This window comes from Empidonax traillii, unplaced genomic scaffold (genome assembly GCF_003031625.1).
Source record: "Empidonax traillii isolate 1590-97213 ecotype Southwest subspecies unplaced genomic scaffold, ASM303162v1 scaffold228:size850385, whole genome shotgun sequence".
In the NCBI taxonomy this organism is placed as follows: domain Eukaryota; kingdom Metazoa; phylum Chordata; class Aves; order Passeriformes; family Tyrannidae; genus Empidonax; species Empidonax traillii.
Window position 1 is genome coordinate 196,536 of NW_020955421.1, and position 25,026 is coordinate 221,561.

Below are 25,026 nucleotides of genomic sequence, written 5' to 3' on the forward strand. Positions count from 1 at the left end.
GTCCTCTCTTCCCATATCAGTGTCAGACAACAGAAGAGAAGTAATACCCCTCTTTTGTATCTACGATACACTCCACCCCCTATCAATGTACTGTGGTTTGGTTTGTTTTTTTATATTAAACAGTGTCATAAGCAACCTTGTTACAACAGTAACTTCATTTCTACAAACATTTGCCTCCGATAGCTGAAGCTGTGAGGGTGGAGTGTACTTCATTATAATAAAAGTATCAGCATAAATATCCTAAAAATAAAACCAAAAAAAACCCAAACAAAACCCCCTCCAAACGTCCACCCACAAAAATGCACCCTCTCAGTGAAGGTCATCTAACTGGCTTTGTACTTTCTGATACACTTGGCAAAGTTATGTGGTAACAGCCAGTGTTACTCTTATCCCCTCCCCTAAAGTACCTTGTTTTGTACAGTATAGGGAAAAAATGTGAATTGTAATTACTATTGAAATAACCTCAAACCACAGGATACCTTTTAATAAATGTGTAATGTTTTAGCTTTATACAGGCAGTAGTTGCTGTTTGATGATGATAGCTTTTCCCATTACATGAACAGAGTCTGCTACATAGTAGTTGTGTATCTTAATTATTTTACTCATTTCAATCTCCTAAATTGTCTGTTAGAATTGATTTCCCTATACCATTTGGTGGGAGTGCCTTGGGATTGCAGAAAAGCACTGGTTTTACAACAAGGCACTTAAAAAAAATTAGCAAGTGGTAGGAGAAGGAAAGGTGGGCAAAAGCAATTTATTCTAATTTTTCCTTTTAAAGCATATGCTTTAGAGATATGAGGTTGTAAGAGTCAGGGAGAATGACATGAAGAGGGAATAAGTAACAGTGTTAATGAATGAAGGCAAGAAGAATGAAGGAGAATCATGGTGTTATTGTTGATTTCTGGAATGCTTTTTCTTCAAATTGCTGTTAGATTAATAGCACAGCATTAGGCAGAGGTTCCTTACAGGAACAGCATTGTGCATCCTCACTAGTGAGAATTTAAAACATGCTGGCTTTAAACTTTTCACTGTGCTTTCTGAATACTCTGTCACTCTACTAAACCATTTTAACTCTTGATTATTTTATAAGGATTTACTAACCTGGTTCATAAACATGACAGTTTTCCTTGTTTTACCTATCTCAATGTAGAATGGTATTTTATAGTATATAAAAGAAGTGATAGGAACTAGTGTGTGCTTATTTATTCAAGAACTGTCAGAAGTCTTTGGCATAACTCCAAATTTGTGCAGATAAAGGTACAACAATATAAGGCCTTAGTCCTTTGCATAAGGACTGGAGAAAATACACTGGAAATAGTACAAGTGGTATTAACCTAAGATAGAGTATTGCCATGACTATGTTCAGGTAGCAGTCTGTAATTAACAAGGGTACACATACACTTTATTTTCTTGTTTTTTCTCGCTAAATTTCAGTCCAGAGCTATTGACAGCAATCTGGTCCTGATTTGTTGAATCCACTGAAGTTAAGGAAAAGGCTTTTGCTGACTTGAGTGAGCTTTGGATCAGTTGTAAGAGGTGTTAAAAATTTTTGGACCTTGAGGAAGAGTGAGATTTAAGATGACATTTCAGGGACCAGAAGGGCCACCTTTCTGAGATGGGAGACAGGGGACACAGGCAACACTGAGAAAACAGGGGAAGAAAACGGACTAGCTCTGAAACAAGCAGAGTTAACCTGAGATGGCAGTAGGAAATCTGTGAAAAAGACTGAGTGAAAAGCAGATACAAAAAGTTGTTCAGTGCCTTGAAACAAGAAATGGAAGGCTAGGGAGCAGTCAGCTGCAAGAAAGCCAATGATGTGAATGACTGACAGGTAAAAAACATAATTGATTATACTCATCTTTCAGGATCAGTGGCCTGCAGGAGTTAACATTTCCATTTCCAGCAGTAAAGATATTGACAAATTGTATTATATCTATGGAATCTGTTTGCATTCTTCAGTCTAGCTACCTAGGGTAAATATTTACATCTCATTCATTCCTCTTGAAGTACTAACTTGTAAAATGACAGCAATGTCAGGATACTTTGCTTGTCTTTCTTCTGTGTCACGTTTCAAACTTTCTGTTAGTTCTTTGGGTAAGAGTTCTATAGAATTTTGCTTAGACACAATTTTCTTTCTCTTTTCAAAATGCCATCTTTTGAATAGCTTTGAGACTGCCGTTTTATTAAAAATTCATTTTATGTCCTCTTAAAACTTAGAGAACCTTTGTGAAATGTTTTCCTGTCATGACCAAAATGCTTACTGTTTGTTGACTGCTTACTGGGAGAGGGCTATAAGGATGTGTGGCAAAATAGGTTTTGCCACTGTCAAATTTTGTCTCCATCTCCATCTTATGTTTCCAGATTACTTTGTTTTCATTCGTTAAAATTCTTTTTTTCCTTCTGTCTTATGGTTATATAAAATTAAAAAAAAAAAAAAACACCAAAAAAAAAAAAAAAACCCAAAACCTTCATAGCATAATTTTTATGGCAATATGCTATTGATCCATATAGTGGATTTCAGGTTAAAAGAAGGTGCAACAAGACATGGCCCTTGGTTTGTGGTAGAGTGTGAACAGTCCTAATTATCCTGCCTCATTTCACTTAATTGTCTTTCATATTCAGGTAAGTAATGTGCAAAACTCTGCCAGAGTTTATAGACCTGTTTATGTGATGTATTGAACATCTGTAACTCCAGCCAATGTTTGCTGGAGTTGAAGGAATGCTGTATCTCACTGAAGACACAGCATCTTGTGGGATCACGTACCTCAGCCTGCCCAGTTCCCCACCCTCTGTCTGCACCTACAGAGGAAGTAGCAGTCTGGGGTAGCTGCTCCTAGTTTCAAGATTTAGTTATTTTCTGTGAAAGATTTCTACTAGAGCAGCTTATGGACAGGGTTCTGCCTGTAATTATACTTGGATGTGACTAAAAAGTTTTGTGTGTTGCTGCTTATGGTGTGAAGACTGTACTTTCTGGTTTAGAACCCAGGAGAAAGATGGAAGTCCCAGTACCAAAGAATTAATCCAGAAATATGTAAGGAGGTATGACTGGGCTACCATGCTGAGGGCAGGTTCACTTCAGAATTAGAGTTTAAAGAATAATGTATGACTACAGTGAGATCAAGTGCTGTTGTTAGTTCAAGTGTCAGTGTTTCCATGGCAGGTCTGAAATTTATTTGCTGACTTTATTATTATGAAATATTTAATTTTTCTGTACTTTGATTTCAAATTTGACATGTAAAGCTATCCTGTGTTCATGGATCCTCTAACATGATGTTATTTTTTTCCGTCAGGTTTTTTTTACAGTCCTATTGTCAAGAAAATTAATTAATACTGGGATCAAGTACTTAACTGCTTGTAAATCAAAAAGAGAGTAGTATAGATGTTACATTGAAAAAAAAAGAATGAACTAAGAATCTTCTGTTACTGGGCATATCCATGGATTTGTTTCAGGTTATATAGATATAATCTATACAGTTATAAAATGCCAGTGCTGTATTTTTTTAAGTGGTTGTGGCTTTCTGCATTATCTCTTTGCAAAATAGTATTATCTTGTCTAAATAACCCAAATCCCCGGTGAAGTTTTATTTTTTATATTGAAATGCTGGTGAAATTAACAGTTACTTTGTCCATATTTACCTTTGAGAAGTAAACTAGAATTTTTTTCCTAAAGGATTTATAATTGAGGAGCTAGTAATATGCACTTTCATTTCTTAATTTTGAATATTTTTTGAGCAAAATGTGTCTTGGTGGAAATGTCTAGAGGAATGATAGAACTTCCATTAACAGAGGCCATTCAAATTTAAAATATGCCTTTATATATTTTTTTTCATATTTTTGTTATGGGGCCTTGGGGCATTTCTGATTCTGCAGATGATCCCTGTATGTAAAATTGTTTGCAGGATCAGGATCTTTAAAATAAAAGATCTTTCCCCTTCATGTGGCATTTATTTGGACTAAAATCAAGGAGTAGGACTAGCGAGGATCAAGATCTCAGCAGAAACCTCCTATAGAATTTAATGGAAGGCTCGTGTGTGATGTCTACCAGAAGGGCCTTAATTATGTTTTCTTACTTGTACATATAGTAATCATCTATGCAAACTGGCATTTTCCCAGGTGAAGTGGGTTAATGCTTTTCTAACATCCCTTTAACTTTCTCTTGTGTGTCTATGTGGGTACATGTGTTGGGTACAAAGAGAAAATTGAAGTTTAGAGTACAGGCTTGAGCTTCTGAAGTGCTGCAGAGCCAGTATCCCTGGCTGTTTTGACGGGAACTCAGGTGGGCTTTGGAACCAGTGTGGGTGCCAGCAGGAAAGGGTGGGAGAGTTTACAGTTAAACTTCAGGCTGTTCAAGGAAGATGTTCAGAGCCAAGCTTGAAATTCCATTCTTTCTCTTCTCCGAGGTGTATGAGGGTGAGTAATTGCAAACCCCGCACATAAAACCACTCACACCTTGGAACCCCATGCTACTGCCTAGGCAAAATAGGTAAGTGCAGTGTCTCAACAGCCTTAAGTAAGGAATAATTTTTCAGTTTAAACACTATTTGGATACAGTGTGGCATTAGCAATTCATTTTGAAAGTCACATTTTTAAGCTTGTAAACTACACAGCATAATGTTTTTAAATGGGAGACCTCAGTAATCCTTCTTGGTAATTTCTATACTGCAGAGGTAAGAGCTTGTTCCCAGTTCATGTAAAAACCCTGATTCGAGACAATTAACATGGGATACAATTTGGAAATAAATTAAACAATCAAACCCCAGATTCAGTTTTGACATGACACTATCACTACTGCAGGTAAATAAATGGCAAATGTCTATCAGTGCAAATAAATACAATTTGGTACATTGTGACACTTCTTCACAACAGAGTATTTTATGCCACAGAAGGAATATTTCTTGTATGTTATTCAAAGTGAGTAAACATATCACAATCTGGTCTTAAAACAGATCTCTTTTTCCATATGTTCCTATTGTTTGCCCTTTCAGTCAGCTGAAAGCAATATAAAAATCAAACCTGAAAAATATACTGTTTGTAAATATTTAAGAGGAAATTTATATGCATATTGACATATAACTAATAGATGTACTTGTATATATATAAGATTTGCATATATGCAGATATGCAATACATATATTATGCATACACACACAAGAAGTCTTGACTATTTTGTTAGTATTGGTAACAAATGGCAGTCATTTCAGTATTATCTGGGCAACAGATGGATACCCAAGACTTCTCTGACAGGATTTTAACACTATTCAAATATTTGTCCTGTAGGGTATGCCATGGTCTTCTAACATCAAGAGCAGTGAGTTAAATATGTGGGTTTTGACATATTGCTACTTACTGGAGGAAAAATATCAAGAAACACTACACTTTGCAATAATGAAGTACCCTTTTAGAATGAACTATGCTGCTACTGACTTGTGTATTTATAAATAAAAGAATGATGCAGTGAAGTATCCATACATTTTTCTCTTTGGCATCTTTAAATGGATAGTGCCACAAAGGTTTTTTCATAGTTTGAATATGTTCCCCCTCACTGTGATACTTTGGAAATTTGCAGTGTTCCATTGTTCAGACATGCTCAACTATTATGTAGTTTTGTTCTAAAGTAAAGAAGTGGCTGGCATTGATATTTCTTGGCTTTTCTCATCTTATGTTTTTTTAATTGATATGTTTATTTCAAAGACTAAATGGTGGGACTTTGAAAAGCACCTACTATTGATTTGGCACGCTCCATTGAACTCATGAATGAACTCTCACCAAAGTTATTTGGGCCACATTTAGGCTAGCACTGTCTGCTTTTAGAAACTTTATCTAATGGATAGTGGAAATCAGCTCTGTCAAGACCTGTTGAGTTCTTTATTTGGACTGGATTTCTGAGTTACACTTCAGAGACCTTGACAAATGAAATTTTACTTCCAGAACTAGAATAGCCCCATTATTCTGTGTCCTCACCCATGATGTTTTTGTCACACCTAATGAAAGATTATGGGCCTTTTACTATTTTACCAAAATTCTTCATCCTCATCAAACCACTTGTGGTGATACAAAGACCTTTTCCGTGTACAAGCCCATCACTAGAAATCACTGTCAGAACTGAATCCTTGCCCAGAGATTTCTGTGTTTCCAGAGGCTGTGAAAGAAAGAGAATTCACTCACCTATCCCGCTGAAAACCTTTAATAAAAATATTTGTATTGCTACTAAAAGTAGATCCAATGTAACAAATCATGGACCACCATAACATTGCTGGTAATTAAAACATTGGACTGAGCATCAGAAATAGTTACTTTTAAGAAAATTAGATTGCATGTTAAAGTACAACTTCACTGAATACAGATGAATGCATTAATCTTTATCAGAGACTATTTGATACAACTGTTACTATGACAGAGCCCTACTTTAGCTTTAGATGCAGACCTTGTTACATATGTCTGCATCTGACGGGCTTTCTGTATTAGTATTTCCAGCCTGTGCTGACTTCATACCATTGATTCTCCAGTTAGTTGTAATCAAAGGTCATTAATAGTGAAAAGTTCACTTTAATTGACCCATCAACTCATTTTAATTATGGCAATATAAAAGAGTGTCAGGTGCTAGACTCTTACACAAAGGGTTAGTTAATATGCAGATTCATCCCGGCAGTAATACTGCCTAGGTCCCATTAGCTCTAGCTAAGGGCTGTAAAAGAGTTTCTCTCTTTATCTCCCAAGTTGAATAAATAGGGGAAAAAAGATTGGTAGAAAAAAAAAAGACTAAAAACAAAAGTCATGCTCAGCAGAAATCTTGGCTTGTTCTTTCATACTTGTGCTTTTGTATACAGATAAGCTCAGAAACATGCAGATAAAACTTTCACTGTGTTAGGAGCACCAATTATAGAAATTATACCCTTTAAATTTTGGCATGCTAGAAACCTGCATACATATGCTGAATAAAGAGGATAATCTTTTGCTTTTCCATTTCACAGCATGCTAGTAACTTTTCTTAATCCATGGGAACCCAAAGTTAAGTTCACTGTCTGCTGATAATATACCCCAAGAGCAATAGAAATGTCAAATTTTTGCATACTGCAAGAGATATCAGTACTGAAAACCGATCTTCAATTTCATTCTCCTGAAAGCCCTAATCTCATACATACCTTTGAACTTTTAATGACTTCCCTAAGAATAATGTCCAAGATAACGTGAATGGAAATAAAGCAGGAACATAAAATGTCAGAGGAAGAATTTTTTTTCATGTTCATCTATTGACTGTCATATATTTCTTATTTCCTTGAAACAGGAATAAGATTTGTATTGATATTTAGAGAGCCATTTGATTTGCAGCATTCACAGATATAAAAAAAAATCAGGTGTGCTTTACTATAACAAACAATGTTTAGGAAAAGGAATACATACCAATTTGACTTTAAAAGAGTTATCATTTTGGCAGGAAAACCGGAGTCATATTCTTTAACTATTCTAAACCTTATATGAACTACTTTAAGACTAAATAGCTCAAAAACGTGAAGCGTTTTTTTCTTGTTTTTTTTCACAATGTGCATCTTTTACAAATATGACTAGCCATTTGTGGTGCCTCAACTTCTCAGTATTTCACAGAAGACCTGTCAAACTGGTTATTTTTCCAAATATCGCCAAACTGCTGCCTCCTGAAAATAAAGTCCAAAGCAGACTCCAGTTAAAACTGAATACTGAAGATAGATTAAGTGGAGCTTGGAAAACACAGCTCACATATTTTAAAAAGCTTTCACAGCTGTAAAATAAATCTTACAAAACATAGAATTTGGTATTGTATCCTACTAAACATTAAATATATTAGGATTTTTAAACATATAGGTTAGCATAATGTATTACATGTAAAAAGAAGTAGCTGCTAAGCAGTTTATCTTAAAAATGAACCCTCTATATCTTGAATTCAAGATGTAAAGTTTGAAAAGGTATTCCTTAAATCTGATTTATGAGCTAATCTACCCCTTTTGGGTGAGGTTTCTATTACCATTCAAATTAATGTGTCTATGTAGATGAATGCTTGTGGGATCTCTGTTATTACATGGGATTTTTTTGAATTTTGGTGGGAGGATGTCTGTGTGATCACAGCTAACCCCTACAAAGATACTGGCGTCTCTATTATCTGTACATTGAATGGGATCATTAACTGTTAACAAGGAAGAAGGCAGTAGAAAAATCAATACAACTCTGGTCAGAGGAAAAATAAGCCAGGGGTGATAGCTGTGGGAATGATCCTTCTGCAAATGACATTTTGTCTGGTGTCTGAGTGGGGGGAATACATAACTACATGATGCAAATGCAACAGGGAGTGGAGATAATAATCAGTTCTAGGACTTACCAGACATACAAAAAAATATGCTGGAAAGGGCACAGTGGAACACATGGTGAACCTCACACTAGGGCCACTAGTGTCACATGAGACTGACAAATAGTCACCAGTGGAATGATATTTAGAAGTGTCCTTGCCATTCCCAGAGTGTCAGTGTCACCAAGTGATGTTAAGTATATATAGCCAGTCTTTTGGTTAGCTGAGAAGCACTCCATTCACTCTCAGGCCTTGGTGAAATGCAAAGTTTCACCACATAAAGATCTGATTCACCTGATTTCAATTATCAATATAGACTTAGACTTTTTCAGTAATTAATAGGAATTGAATGTCCAAGCTATATCATTCTCTGAAGACACCTCAATTTCCAATGGCTATAGGAAATGTTTAGGACAGCTGTTGTAGTTAAGTTAGATAAAAACAGACCGAAAGGCTCTGATCTCCCCTCTCCTCCAGTTTTTCACCTAAAAGTACATATAGTCTAAGTTACTTATCTAAGCAGTAAAAAGAAAGCCATGCTTTCAGAAGAAAACTCATCCCATCTCAACTCATATGTAATAAAATCACACTTCTCAAATGCCTTTCCCTCTCCTGGTTCAATGTTTACACAACTAAGATTAACTGATGGAACAGCTAACAAAGATGAGATTAACTGAGAAAAAGAAAATATCCTGAAATTACAAGCTTTCTTCTCTCTCAGACCAATAAATCTTGGTTTACTGAACTGGAGAATGCAGTGTTGTCCCAAAACAGTGACAGTCTGAGATAGGGTATAGATAATAGATAAAGCCTAGTATTAAACAAACATTAAATTACAGAGAAATTTTGTCATAACTGTAAACAATATATTAATTAAAAAATATTTTTAAAAATTTAAAGGGTCTGAATCATTTGCTCAATTTTAATCACATAGAGAAAACAGGAAAACCTGCTGCCCTCTAGAAAGTTTACAGAACTCAGTCAATTATTTTAAGGATTTCTCGGGAACTTGTTGCCAGAGCATCTGGACATCTTACAATAAATTAAAAGCAAATATTAATTACGCAACTATCCATTCAGATGGCTCAATGCACTTTAGCTGCCTTTTATTTGTCCCACAAAGGACCAACATACTGACATGTTAGTTAATTGAATGCTTGATTGAACAAGTAAACCTTACACTACACGACAGCCTGCCAAATTTAAATTCAGCCTGCCTGGTGGCTTGCCAGAGAAATAGATTTCCACCCTGAGAATCCACCACTGGTACCTTAGAAAATGTTAATCCGATGGCTTGTTTCATAAGATTTTAACTTTTATGAGGCAATATAATGTGAGAGGTGTTCTAATTTAAAGCTGATTTCCATAACAATTGAAGTTTTAAATATTGTTAATGGAATCTTCAAGCATGCCTGAGAAAAAATTATCAGCACATATTTATGAATTTGTGTGTTATGGTAATTATAGCAGTTTCTATTTTGTTTTGTTTTGTTTTAAAAAAAAAAAAAAAGAAAGAAGAATAGATATATTCTATATTTACTGAAAACTCTGTGGTGATTATTGACATTAGTCTTACCTTAATCTTAGGCAGCATACCTGCAGACAGGCAGAAAAGCCATGGCTAACTAATACAGATTACATTTAATATGATGCCTTTTATTATGGGAAAAAAAAAAGCTCACTGTCCTCTAGAATATCAGCTGGGTAACCTTACTAGTAAAGGCTTTACTATGCTGTATTTCTATAGATGACAGGATATCTAATCAGCCAAAGATATATTTACTTGTCTTTGCTGAAACTCAGTTAGTGTTAGAGATGGTCGGTACAGCAAGGAGACGGCAGATGGCTTTGAGGAGAGGGAAGTGTAAGGAGTAAATGTAAACACTTGTGTTTGAGTTAATGCATTTCAAGATTAATAGCTCAGCTTAGCTGTTATTCAAAACAGTGACAAAAATTATTAGAAAGATGTAAGAGATTGTAACAGAACTCTGAGAAATCTCAGATTCTGAAGTTGAGGCTCTGAGGTTAAGCAAATGTAAACTGAAGGAAGGTGAAGTTAAGGCAGAGTTAAAAGCAGGCAGAAGGCCCAAGTTTGGTACTCTTAATAGCACTGTAATTTCTCAAGTGATTAATTGCTGTATTTTGTTCATATGTTCAAGTGTAGTCTACTTTCTAACATCATCTGAAAAGTTTTATTTAAAAAGAATTCATGCAATTCCCACAATCCCGTCTGCTTTATTCCTGTGACATGTCAATTATTGGAGCCATATGTGGCTTGTGAGGGTCTGGTGGCACACAGAGTAGAAGTTCTGTGAAGTCTATTTACGTATAGCAGAAAGATTAACTTTTTTGAGGACTGGACATGGTTATTCAAGTGACTCCATTCTTATGGTTCAAAACCGGTTCACTAGCTGGGGAGCTGTAGTTGAAAAGTGCTATAAGAAGTCCATCTTTCAGGGTTTGAAACTGCCAGTTTCTATTAGTGGCGATGTTGAATTCATTTCCCCATTTGTGTCTAGTACTTTTGAACTAATTGCCTTCCTGTCCTCAAACTTCAAAGTTAGCGTAGCTGTTGCTTTTCTTCAGAGGAAAGATAATCTTATATGTTTTGATGGTAATGCCATTTCATATTCCGTCAATGCAAATCTCTTTGACAAGACTGGTGACCTGCGGGGGAGTGCTCAGGCAGCAGGTGGTAAACCATTTGTCCTCCTTGTCATGTTCTCAGATCAGCACATTCCTCTTGCAAAAGTGGAAATAAAGGCCACAAACTTTCAAAGACTTAGTCTTACTTTGTAAAATCACAGAAACAGTCACGTTTTTGTCTTTTCTAAAGGTACCTTACTCTTGATCTGACAGTCCCTTATAGACAGTTCTTTATAACTTATGATATATAATACATTATATATTATATTGCATTATTTATTATATATAATGCTTGATATGCCTGAAGATCTGCCTTTCCTCACTGTCAGGCAGCTTTGGAATCTGGTGAAAATGGAATTAAAAATATTTTCTGATAAGTGCAATAAAGCAACTTGATAAATGAAATTTTGATCCAGGCCTGAATGGTTACAAAAGTAGCTCTGATGTGGACAGTATTTCATTTCCTCTTTTGCCCATGATCATTCCATCCTACTGTACAGTCACCCACTCCTGGCCTAATTCTGGAGCGATGGACAATATCCAGAATGCAAAATGTCTGTCACTATGCAGGGAATCACATAAAATTCTGAGGCATTAAAACAGGGTGGTGTTCTTGCTTTCACTGTTATATCATCCTTGAAGGCAAACGTCCCATACTCCTGGACCTATTCCAAGTGCTGTTAAATACACATAAATAAGGAGCAATTGAATAAAATACACGAACATCATCTGGAGCCATAATCAGAACCCAAGTCTGCCTGTAGAATCTGGCAGCGTTCAAGCCAAAGTCCATCAAAGTCAATAGACACTTTTTCATCCATTTCAAAGGGTTTTGAATGAAGGCCAGACTTGATTCTGAAGCTCTCTCTAGCCTCAATTTGTTCATGGTTATAGGCTGCCTGTAGTTGCCATGGCACAGAACATGAAACTACTTAAAATGAGGGAGACATTGAAGTGCTAATGTTGCACAGTTCTCTAGTATCAAAGGTGAATTTAAGTCATAAAAAATTCTAGCTACCTTTCTGTAAAGTCTTTTCTTGACCTCTTGATTTTCCAGTATTGAATTTTAGGTCATAGCTAACAAGTTTTATAATGCAAGACAATGACAGGAAGCACTTGCATATCCTTACTTCACTCCTCAACTGTACTTTTTCAATTTTGCTGTGATGGTATAAACTCTGATTTATCAGATGACATAAATCACTTTATCAAGTGCCATCAAATAATGACATTTCCTAACTAGAAAGACAGATGAATAAAGGATAACCAGATTAAAAAATGTGATGCAGAGATCTTAAATGTTCCCTTCAGGAATTTCACACTTGACTGAAAATTATCAAATTAAAATGGCTTCCTGAGAAATTCCAACACCACTGCATAGTCCCTGTCTAAGTTATTCCTCTAGAAGCATAAAAAGAGAATCAAAGATAAAGCCATGAATGAAACTGAAGTATCATTTACAGTACTATAATTTGCACCAGTTCTTTCTTTATTCAAAGGCTTGAACTTTATTATTTTTCTCATTACTGGAAAAATTTACAAATACATTTAAATAATCCCATCTTGAAAAAAAAAAAAAGTGACAATATTGATCCTTGGAAAGATATGGTTAACATTTGGTTTATTAAATTAAACTAGTTATTCATTCATTAAATCACTCTTTATGAGTGCAGTTTAGAATAAATTTTGAAAACGTTTATGAAAATATAAATACTTCAGAAATCCCCATCACTTTGATGAAAACACTTTTTCAGTTGTAAGTAGCTATAATTGGTTTTACTCCCAGCTTGCATTTGAGGATTAGAATACTTTAATAGTGAACCAAAATAAATCTCTTTTCTCATACTTTCAGATATCATGCAAAACTTCTGCTGATCAAATAATTGTCATAGTGTCTTCTGAAAATATTATTATCTCTAGATCTGGACAAATAATGGTGTTTACTTGGTGACTCTTGTCATGGTATTAAAACTAAGCTGCAGAAGTATTCACTTCATATGATCTTCAAAGTTGTCTCACTCCATTAGACATAAGCAGCAACCAACAGCACGGTAAAATGCATTTGGATCTTGGGGCATGTTGGAGTTTTTTATGCCACTTGACAGCAATTTATATTGGGAAGGATTGTAATCTTCCAAAAAAGGATAAACATCTGCTATAGCAGTGCTAGTTCCCAAACTTTTCAAAACCAAATTGAAGTTCTTCTAGAAGAAATGCTTTGTTGAATTGTCTTTTGCCATCCAGTTTAATATATAACAATGGATAGCCTCCTACTCACAACATGGTGCCTGTTAAAGATTCTGAAGACCAAATAGCAGCCATACCATCTGCTTTTTGATTCAGCAGAAAACATGGGAGCAGACTGAGGTTTATTGTAAGTCCTTGTCCAACAGTTCTCTTCAGAGGTCTGCGTAACAGAGCTGGTCAGCTCACTCGGCTTCTCAGGCTCTAAAATGCTGCAGATGTCAACCCTGCAGTCGGCTCTACAGTTCACGATTCAGAATGACTTCCATCAAGACCTTGCTCCAGTGTAGAACGCCAAATTGGAGCTGAAGTTTTACTTCCATACACCTGCATTCAAGTCCTTATTATTAGAAATCATAGTATTTCTCTGCCATAGGAAAGAGGGAGGCAGAAGTGAAAAACAGTGTAATTGTACCTTTTATGCTTCACCATCCTGAAGCTTTTCTGGAAGTGCAGGACGACCAATACCAATTCTCATGAAGAGATTGAAACTGAAGGAATGAATTGAAACTATATGGAGATTTTGGGACCAAACATGACAAGAGGAATGGACATCAAACACTGTTTCCTACCAATACCTTTTTTTTTTCATGCAGTGATATCAACACTGAAGTCTCCTTTTTGCCTGTTAGATTTGTCAAGGTTGCTTATTTTCTCCTTTTGTGTGTATATGTGTGTGTGTGTGTGTGTGTGTGTGATTCCTTATCTTTAAGTCTCTGAAGACTCTTGAAGGGCAGACAAAAACCACACAAAAAAGTTCAGCTGTAAAAATATGTAAGCCTGACTTTTGTCTTGACCCTTAGGTGGAATGTTCCATGCTGCCCTAAGCATACTGAAGTACTGAAATCAACAAAAAATGAAAAAACAACCCAAGCCCAACCCTCCCACCTTTCTTCCCCACCCCACCCCACTCTGACATCAATTTTTGTATTTCCAGGGCCTACATCTTTTCCTGCTCAATTTCAATAGAACAGAGAGTCATCTAGTGGCCAAATAAAGGAAATTTGAACACATTTTCTACTCTGGAAGCCTTGCCTGTCCTCAGCTCTCATGGGCTACCTCAGACACTGACAGCAGATGGGAATCGGGCAGCAGTAGGTGAAATGGTTGTTGAATAAAATAAAAAGGGAGATAAAAATCTGTCCTCTGCTGCATAAACAAAACAGTGCACTCACTCTTGATCATTTTAACATTAATGTCAGCTGAAAATTTAAGCATGGCTGTGTCAGCCACTGTAGAGTACTGGGACTTAGAATCTTAGCTTGACCATAGGGATTATTTGTGACTTGGTAACACCAATGATTTAATCTAAATTTTTTGTATCTGTGTAACTGAAAGGCAGAAACTCTTCTGGGCAGGGAAATAAAAGTCTTAAGAATTTATCTTTTCGGTTTCTGTCTGTAGGTAAACAAAGCAAACTAACAAATAAGCACTAGGAAGTTTCCTACGTTATTAGTTTTTCTACTTTGTCCTACTGTATCCTCAAAACTGGGATTCCTCTTCCTTTGATCAATGAATTGCTGAGTCTTTAAATTGAGTTTAAAATTTCAAACCTTAACGGCCAAATTTTATATTATTTCCTTTAATTTTGAAAGCAATTCTATCTTGCTAGATTAATCCATGTCTTTTTCTAACTCACTAACCCATCTTTTAACAGTGGCCAACACCAGAGACTGTAAGACAATATGTAGATATTTATTTTCTTCTCTCCTAATTTTAAAAAGATACAATATTCTTTCCACTACATTAGTTATAATTGATTATAGTTCTGAAAACTCAGAGAACTTGCAAACATTCACTCCTCCTTTGTTTTCTATTAAGTTCCTGTCTTAGCATTTACCATGTTTTGATATCCTGCCTCCATTTCTCATGTAAAATCAATTCTTGTTCTATGAGACATTAGAAGTTCCCAATCTTCTTTCGATATATTAATAAGGATTTTCTATTGTTAGTTTTTTGTCACCATGCTAAGAAAGGCTATTATACAATGTTTTTAGTATAAGTATTTCTAGGCCCCATTTTTATGACTGTCTTGAGTCCATTTTAGTAATGCTTTTCTTGGGCCTTCTAGACATATGATACAATTCTCCAAATGTTCTTTGCTAATTTACATCATGGGTTTGTATAAAGCCAGTGTAAAGCTTCCTGTATACTCTTATATTTTTTATTCGTCTTGAGATCTTCCTTGCTTTAAAAGCAAAGTTTCATGCTTAAAGCAAATTCTTAAGCAATTCTTAAATTCTTAAGATAACTATTGAGATTCCTTCCCAGTTTTACTTTTCTCCTACAGATTATAAATATTGATAGGACTTCCACAGTATCTGACACAAATTTAGGGCCAGTAAGAAAGGGACAGGGTAAGTGGTTTGGAGAGGTATCTTACACAGTTGCTCTAAATAGTTTCTTTGTCCTCAGAGTCCACCTGCAACATCATGTTGTAAAACACTGAACTCAAGAATTTAGCAAAATACAGATTAACTTTCAAATTATTTTCATATAAGGAATTTTTTTTCCCCCAGAGTTTAAAATATTTTGAAGGTAAATTTTCAGATGAAAGAAATAAATTAATTGCATGTTTTCAATTATTAAATGTCTAAATAAGCTGTTCTACCTCAATCCCAAATGATTTCAATAATTCAGTGTTACAGAGAAATTAAAATGGTTAAAACTCATAAATAAGAGCATAACCAGCCTACCACATTAATTCGAAAGATTTTCTGTGATCACCTATGTAATACTCTACCAGAGGTACTGCAAAAACATCTGAAATATCAGGGGTTTTCTTTGCAAAACATTATGTACAGTATTTTAATGTCTGCTGTCACTTCTATGTTTCTCTGCCTCCCAAGACTGCAACCAAAATTTTGACTTGCTGCTTCTTTTGATCTGGTTTGGTTTTCAATATGTTCACTTAAGCCAATGAGTTTGTATTTTCTTCTGTCAAAGTACTCACCCAATGCCTGAGACTGGTGAGTTGTCCTGGTGTGCTCTGAGTGAACAGGCTGGCCATGAGAAAAATGCAGCATACATTTTGAGCTAGCACTGAGCAGGTTTGCTAAGAAAGATGGAGCAAAGGTGATACTGTACCACTCCTCCAACTGTGACAAATGATACTGACTGGCATGAGAGCATTCAGCATGTTGCCAAAGCAGGAAAGCACGACCTTGGTAAACAGGTAACACAGGAGTCGATGTTTTGTTCTTTCCTACTTCTCCTGTCGTCTTGTCTTTGCTCTTTAGTTGAGGATCCATAGGGTCACCTCTCCAAGCAACCATGCAAGACACCTTCAGCAGTCCCACCAACCAGGAATGGACACACAGCTGTATCTTTGTCAGATAGTGCTAGGGATGTGATGCGAAATAAAGAGATGATAAGACCCCTTGCTTTCTTGGTTCTGCCTGAGTGATGAGAAGTGGCTAAGATCAGATTAGAAGTATATAACCACTTTTTCATTACACTAATGGACCACCAGAAAACCACAGGCTCTCCACAGCAGATTTTTGGAGATCTTAGGCTTCAAACACATGGGAAAAATCTTGCATATATTCCAGAGAGAACATTCCACACTGTACAACCCCAGGCCCATAAAAAGACTTAGTAAATAATCTATTATGATCTTTATGTACCACACCGATAAAACTTGTCATTCAATTTAACCTTCAAAACATCCTCCTTGTCTCTCCCCCAGATACAATTTATGAGTTCAGCAGGGAATGGCATTATTGAACAATGAGTGTTTCTCAGAAAAAAGACAACATAGTGAGCTTGGAGAATATTCAGCCTTTTCAGTTTTCTCTCACTAAAGCACCCTTGTAAATTTACTTGAACTCTGATGAGAAAAAGACAGCTGCATTCAAGAGGAGTAAGGCAGTGTGAGTCACAAGGAGCATTTATTCCCTGAAAAAAAAGACAGAATGCAGTTATTTTACTCTATCATCAATAGGGGTTCAAAATGGTGGTTCTGGCAAGGACCTAACTGCCTGCTAAAAAACTGCAAGGTAGAATAATCTAGTCTTGCCTTAGACATGAAAACATTAACATTTCAGAAGCAATATCACTGTGTGATTTCAGTCTAAAAATCATTTCAAGGACAGTGCTAGTGTCAAACAGCTGGTATGGATAGACAAGTGGCTTACAAGTATTTCTAAAGCCTTCTCTTTGTTATTCGTTTTCCTCTTCTTCTGGATTCTTAGGGAAATATATTCTTTGTGTCCATTTATAACATCTAATGTGTTATTATCTCTTAACTGAGTGACAATTGAGTCAGGCTGTCTTAAGCACTCACAAAAACTGTTAAATAAATAAATAAACCCATAGTTTTCTAAGGAGCAAATTGACAGCAGAAGAATAATGTGAAATTTAGTCCTTAGGGAGGTAAAGCGATGTGGGACTTCATTTTATAAAGGTTTGTTGTGATTAGCATTATCCACAATTACATAGTAAGCTTTTCATAAAGTCCCAATGGCAGTATAGTGGCTACAGAACTGGAAAAGCTCAGCCTAAAACACCCAAAAGCTGACAACTTACTTTTATGTTTTAGTAGGAGTGATACTGTCACAGATAGTGGCTAAAAAGCTGTTAGGAGAGCATGTGAGCTGCTTTACACACAGGCTGAACATCACTAAAATGTGACATTCCTGTCTTCAGTCACTGAATCTGCTGTAGGTAAAATGTTTCCCTGTCAGCAGAGGAATCAGCTTATGTTTTCACTGAAGTTAAAGAATATGCTAGGCTATGGAAGTTTGTAATGTTTGACATTGACTCACTTTATACTTTGTTCACCCATCTGTGCTCAGAAAACTGCCCATTTTGGGAGTTACACAGCTCTTGCTTTTCCAGGCAATTGTCAACTTTTATCAGCTGCCAGAATGTTTAGAGGGCTGAACAGCTCAGAAAGGGAGGAGTTTCCAAGTCATGAAGTAAGAATTATGCAGAAATATTATTCAGTGCAGGATTTTAATGTTTGACCTATGAAGCTGTTAAATATCAGTTGCAGGACTATGGAGAAAATGGAAAATCCAGATCTTCTGCAAACCCATATAGGATCAGTAAGATAACAATAGCCATGATATTGTTACTATTTTCTTCATCATCCCTCCCAGTTGCTGTGAGAAGGCAGACTGATGGGTGAGACCCACAAGCATCTAGACCTGCAGGAAGCAGCTTACATTGGCCACCACCAGTGGCTCTGAGTGTGGAGAGATCCCTGACTTTTAGAGACCTGAGTCTTCATCTCAGTCACAAATAGGATCTCTGTTTATCACATGACAATAATTCAACATATATGTCTCTGTTTAAACCCTCCAAGAATTTGAAACAGCTTGAGTAGCCTGGAAGGAAATGACATCCTAATGTTTTTCTTCCAGACTTGAATTATGTATGCAGGATTTAAGAGCCTAAATATTATATGGTGAGTTATGTATACGATAAGGAATTAATGTTAGTGTCTGACTGGAGACTGCTGGGTTTGTTTTCATTTTAAAAATTTGTTTATTGTCAAAACTCTTTCCCCTTCAGGTGCTTTTTATTGATGTCCTGGGTTTTTTTCTGTGTGCTTGTGAAGATTTAATATCATTACTGCTTGTTCAGAAAGAATCCTCTCTGTGTAACTTATATAACAAAAACCATAAAAATTCAGTGGAAGGGAAAAGATGAATATCCAATATTTTAAAACAGTTTGAATATGGAAAGTATCATAATAAAAACAACAGATTCTAGTGACAGCCAAAGCAACAGACACATTCAGTGTTTAAATTAAATGCTTGAAAGCTCTAAGGCTCTTCTGCAAATGTGTTGTTTTTCTGTATGAATCTGGTGGGTGTTTTTAGCCTTTGTAATTTTGGAACATACCGATTCTGTTTTTCAATGAAATGGCATAATAATCTACATAGAAGACTGGTTTCTTTTTTTTTTCTGAAACCAGTAGAACTTAGGTCTAAACCACTCTCTGTCTTTTCTTTTTTTATGGAGGGGCAAAATAGATCTATCAAAACTTTAGAAAACTGTTGTTTATGATTATACCTGATTAGTATTTACACAATGATTCTTCAAAGGAATTCCATTCATTTATAGTTTTCATTTGCCCCTAGAAGTGTGTAAATCAGTCTCTTGCTCCATTCTTGTCACCTATCTAAGATGCTGCTTCAGTCAGTCTTTAGTCTCAGAAGGGTTTATCATCATGTTCTAAAGTTGTCATAAAACCACCATCACTGTAAAAAGTTAAAATGTTTTCATAAATCTTTTTATTAACCTCTGAATTATTTTGGCAAATGCAAAAAAATTTTAAACAAAAATCTATGATGATCCATGATCTGTTCTGAAAGAGACAAACTTCAAAGTGGCGAACAGCTCTGAGATTTAAGTCTCTCCACTGCCTTTCAGACTCCTATTCATTTCATTTGATTCAGGCTCTTTACAGTTTCTTAATAGAAAAAGCAAACAACTTTCCATAATAAAACTGCAGAGATGTAGATTGTATGACTGTATAATGCAATCATGTACACTTCTTTTTAAAACTATGAGATTTTGTTCTGTTGATTAAAAATAAAGATATTCCTAGCAGTGAAACTTGAAATGTAAAAATTGCACAATTCATTACTCACTCATCTTCTGAGTCAACTGTTTTGTCTTTCTTTCTTGTTCTTGTTTTTGGTTATTTAACACAAATAAAGCTCAAGCCCAGCTGGTAAACTTACTCAGGAATCCTTTTTTCCGCTGAAAAATAATCATGTAAAACTATCACTGATGCTTACGGTTTTCCAGCAAAGGAGATGAAAATTATTTGCAAAAACTCTCTGCTATCTGCCTAAACTGTTTGCTCAGGTGTATTTTTTGTTAACCTGAGGCTCATGGGAGGTAATGGTCTGCACCTGCACAACTAAAATTAATTCAGTTTTCCTACTGATGTCACTGAAATTAGGATTTAAAGTGTAGCTAATTCCCTTACCCCTCTTCATTGCCTATAGTCAGGGGAATAATTCAGGTACCTAATCATAGTTGTGCACTGCTAATTCAGATGTTGTAGGGTGTCTGAGGCATCAGCTCAGATTTGGTAGACATAACAAAAATGTTATTAAAAAATCCACTCTATTCTGGAGTGATGGCTGGGAGCCAAATGGAAATGGTATCTCAAACAGCACTGAACATCCATATTTCAGAACCTGATACTCATTGCAGGTGGGAAGGACTGTCATCCAAAGGAGGGACTGATGTCTCAGAATTTTTCCATCTCACTAGAACAGGAAAATAAAATAGTGAGATGAACAGTTTTCCTTGCTTTTCTCCATTGTCTGTAAAGGTAGCCTAGATGACTATTTTCAGTTAGTCATTTTATTTTACATTGCTAAAGTTAAAACGGTGCCTCATGTCATTAGAAAATTATTTAGGTGTGTCTGCCATTTATGAAGGTCCAAAGTGAAAAGGAATAAGGTATTTGAGTGTAAATATGTGAAAACGAAGTTTAGTTTGAAATTACTCAAAGTAAATTAGACCTGAGCAGTCAGACCAACCACAGCATACTAGTGAGTTATTCACAGACAATATGAGTTTTACAGCCCCCAGCTACAGAGGGTTACCTTTTTAGCTCAAGCTGGTGCATTTAATGTTCTTAGCTCTAGAGGTTCCTGGCTCAGTCCCTATTGTATTAACCAGGAGTTCAGCTGTCACACAAAGCTTGCAAACACAAAACATAGAAGGTAAAACAGAGTTCATTGATGATATAGAAGAATAAAGCTCCCTGTGCTAATGTGCTCTGTGGTAATTTTCTGCCCAAATGAGACTCTACACACCCTGTTTTGGGAAAGAGAAAAAGAACCCAAGTAGAAGTTTTAAAGATTTCACAGCTCCAAATTGAAAAATTATAATCCTCTTTCTTAGGATGATAACTTTACCCTCTCTGATGGAAGGCTAAGTCATATCCATCAGTAGGCATACTGACTTTAATTAAACTAGCCATAGAGTAAGGTGTTACTCGAAACATATTTTTTGGCCTTGCCTTTAGTTTTTGCTTCTAACAGTGAATCAGAGATGGCACAGTAAAGGATCACTGTTTTTCTAAGACCCTTGGGATCTATCTTAATGAATTGTATGCTATGATTTCAATGTTTCTCTTAACTTTTTGTTGGAAGTGGACATAAATAAATAAATGCACATAAAAGAATATACAAAGATGAGAGGAAGCCTCTGATTTAGTTTTTTTCTTTACTCTGAAAACTGCAATTTGCATTGGGAGTCTTCCCAATGGGTCTATTTTTAGAAGTCTTTTGGACACTATTTATTAATAGAGAGCAAGAACAGGAAAGTATCTTGTTTTTCTTGAGAGAGAATAAAAGTATGAACTACTGCAAATACAATACATGTTTTATGTAGACACTGCTCTGAAGAACAGCAGATCCTGTAAGCCTGAGTCATCATGCACTTGATCCACAACACCTCTATTGTCAGCTGGGTCAGGAGACTGTTCCAGCAAGTGTGAATTAATCTATTTCTACAGCCTTAACCATCAAGCTGTGGAGAGAAGTCTTCAAGAAGAGGGTGATTTATCCCTTCCCTAACTTTAACTACTTGGAACCTTTATTACCATTCATTGCCTCGATATCACTCATATTCACAAATGGCCCAGGGCCATTCTGTGCTGACACAAAATAAGAAGCATGAGGAAGCATCCTGAGGAATTTACAGTCTTATTTCAGACAAGAAGCAGAAGGTTGCTGTATACCTGACCAACATCAGTCTGTGACAGTCCTTGAATGGAGGATTACAAGTCGTGACACAAAGAAGGGGAGCAAGACAATGCACAGAGAAACCCAAAAGGGCAGCTGCAAATGAGGAAAATAACACTTAAAAGGAGATTTTTTTTTTTCCCTAAAGAAAAAAAAATCATGGAGACAATATCCCCATGTCTATCCTTTGATGCAGTTAAATATTGCTCTTAGAAAGCAGTAAATTGTTCTCTCTCTTATTCTCCCTCATTGTCTTCTTTTTCTCTTCCTCTCTCCTTCTCTGCCTCTACCCTCCTCACTTCCTTTCTTTCTTTTTTGTTTAACGTTCAGTTGTAGCTTGTTGCTAATGAATCATTGTTCTGAGAATGCCTTCCAATTAGGGATAAATGACACTTCACATATTTGCTATTTGTTTGTTTAACAGCTGCCACTCTTCAATCTGTAGGTTGTAGGTGTCTGGAAAAATGCCATGTTTGTATTCTGTACAGTTACAGGTTTGGTTTTGTGTTAAAATTAGTTTTTTGAGGAGCATTGAAATGCTCTGTTTATGGTCATTCACTGCCAACTTCTGGCACCAGACACTTACTTTATTTTCATTTTCAAGAGATGACATGACAGAAATAACAAGACAATAAATCACAATTATATTGCCTGAGTAAACATCAGAAATGTTGATCACAGCACGATGATAGCAGCCCCATCCTTATTTGCTGAGACATGCTAGCCATCCATGGGCAAAATTATGCTCTTACTTTTAAATTCCTGCTTAAACTTAAACCAGAATTATTTAAGACCTTTCAAAGAATGAGTTGCTGATGAGAGAAGGGATAATAAATGTTCTTGGGTTTGGAGTTAAATAAAAAAAATTTAGTAACATTCAGGAACTGGATAGTGTTGAAATTTCCTAGCTTAAATAAGAAGAAACTCGGCACTATAAAGAGCTTTTTGAAATCCATTTTTCCCTTCTATGTACACATGAAAGTACATATATTTCATTATAAATGCATTATAATTCATGCATGCAGTGATATTAAATTTGGAGTACACCCTTTTCATTTTGACTTATGACTGCTCAGTTACTACAGGTTTGTCTTTACCTTAGCTATTTTTCTTCAAGTTACTTTTCCTTACCTTATTGAACAAAGATCTAAATAAATTCCACAGTCTGAAATATTTGACTTGACATTGTCAATATTTATTTCATAGATCAAGGCTATGATCACCAAGGCCTCAAATCCAGGTTATGAGACATCACTGAAAGATTTCAAAATGTTTGCTTCCTGCTTCCACTAGATGAGTCTGAGTGCAGCAACAACTTTATTTTTTGTGTCTTTTTATTGTGCAGAAATATGCAGAAACTGTACTTTTGACCAAATTAATAACATATACAGCTGTAGCTGAATCTTACATTTAGTGTTTATAACACCAGTGAATAGCCTTGATTACCCTAAGCAATCAGAGAGTTACTTCTACTGGGCTGATCCAAAGAACTTGAATCTGCTGCTACTACTGCTGTCTTCTAATTACTTTACAGATGACAGTTATTCAGCCCAGTGTAGGGTACTGAAGATAAGTACATAAATTACACTTTGTCTTGTTCTTTTTTTTTTTTTTTAAGTACAATTTGGAAAATTAAATGCGAAATCATAATAAGTTAGAGGCACAAATGTTTTGTGCCTCATGGACCCTGTCCATGAATTAGAACTTCATTACAAGAGGTTTCTCCAAAATATGAAGCCTGATATACAGTCTGTAGCCTGATATAGAGTATTGATAAGAGATCAAGAATAGAAAGAACATTCACTAAACCTTTTTGTAAAATCAAATATAGAGATATTTTTAGATCAGTATTCACTACAAATAGCTAAGGGAATTGGACAGATTGGAGTTTGTTTATATTTGAGCAGAAATGAGTGTAGAGCTGGATTCAGAATCAATTAATAAATTGAAGAGAAACAAATTTCAAGGACCACATGGAATCACTCAAGAGTTCTAAATTAACTTAATTGTGATTAAATACTTCATATTTAGACACATAAAACACTAATGACGACAGGTAACTGCTACTTGCTAAATTTGGTAATAGAATAAGCAAATGAACTTTAAGAAAAGGTTTGTGGACTGATGCAGGGATAGACAGTTGAACAAAGAGGAAGATATATATGTATAAATATGACAAAGAAAATTCAATATCAATAATTAAATTGTTTTCTTGCAGAGGAAAGCTGTGCCTCACAGAGCTCTTAGGTTTCTGTGATGAAGTGAAATAGCACATGAACATGAGTGATCCATTCAGACTTGCATACATAAGGCTTTTACAAGTTTTTCACAACATTCTCGTAAAAAAAATCCTTACAAAAATGAATTATCTTGGTAAGGAACAAGTTTCATTTACAGATTAGTAACTCTTTACTATAAGAAAATAAGTTCAAGAAAACAAAACAAACAAAACTGCAATGATCATAAAAGAAGAAGGTTACTGGATTTAGAACATGGGTTCATTGTATCAATAAAAGTAAAAGTAATAAAAATAATAAAAATAATTCAGTTACAGACATGAGCAGCGAGGTGATAGAGTTTGCTGATGATACCCAGCTATTCAAGAAAGTCAATGCTAATGCTGATTACAGAGTTACAGAAGTGAATGGGTAGTAAAAGATATAAAAAATTCAGTGTTGACAAACGCAAAGTAATAAGGTTGAGGAAAACTGTATAAAATGATAGGTTCCAAATGAGCTATTATTACTTAGAGGACAGATTTTTGGAGTCTTTTTAGATATTTCTTAAGGAAATGCCTGCTTAATGGAAATCAAAAAGGAAAGAAAGTTAAGAAATTGCAAGCAAAACAAAAAACTTGATATTGCCACTACACAGTGCACCTGCATCCTGAACCCTGTATACAATATTTCTTAAAGCACAGACCAATACTAAAAAACTAATTAAAAAAAAAAAAAAAGGAAAGCTCAACCCATGCATATAACTATTTCAGAGTGTATTAGTGGGCCAGATTAAAAATCCACTTCATCAACTACCACTACTGGTAGGAGCTGGAGACTATACTGGGGAAGGATCAGGCTGCCTTCAGTCTTTCTTATAATT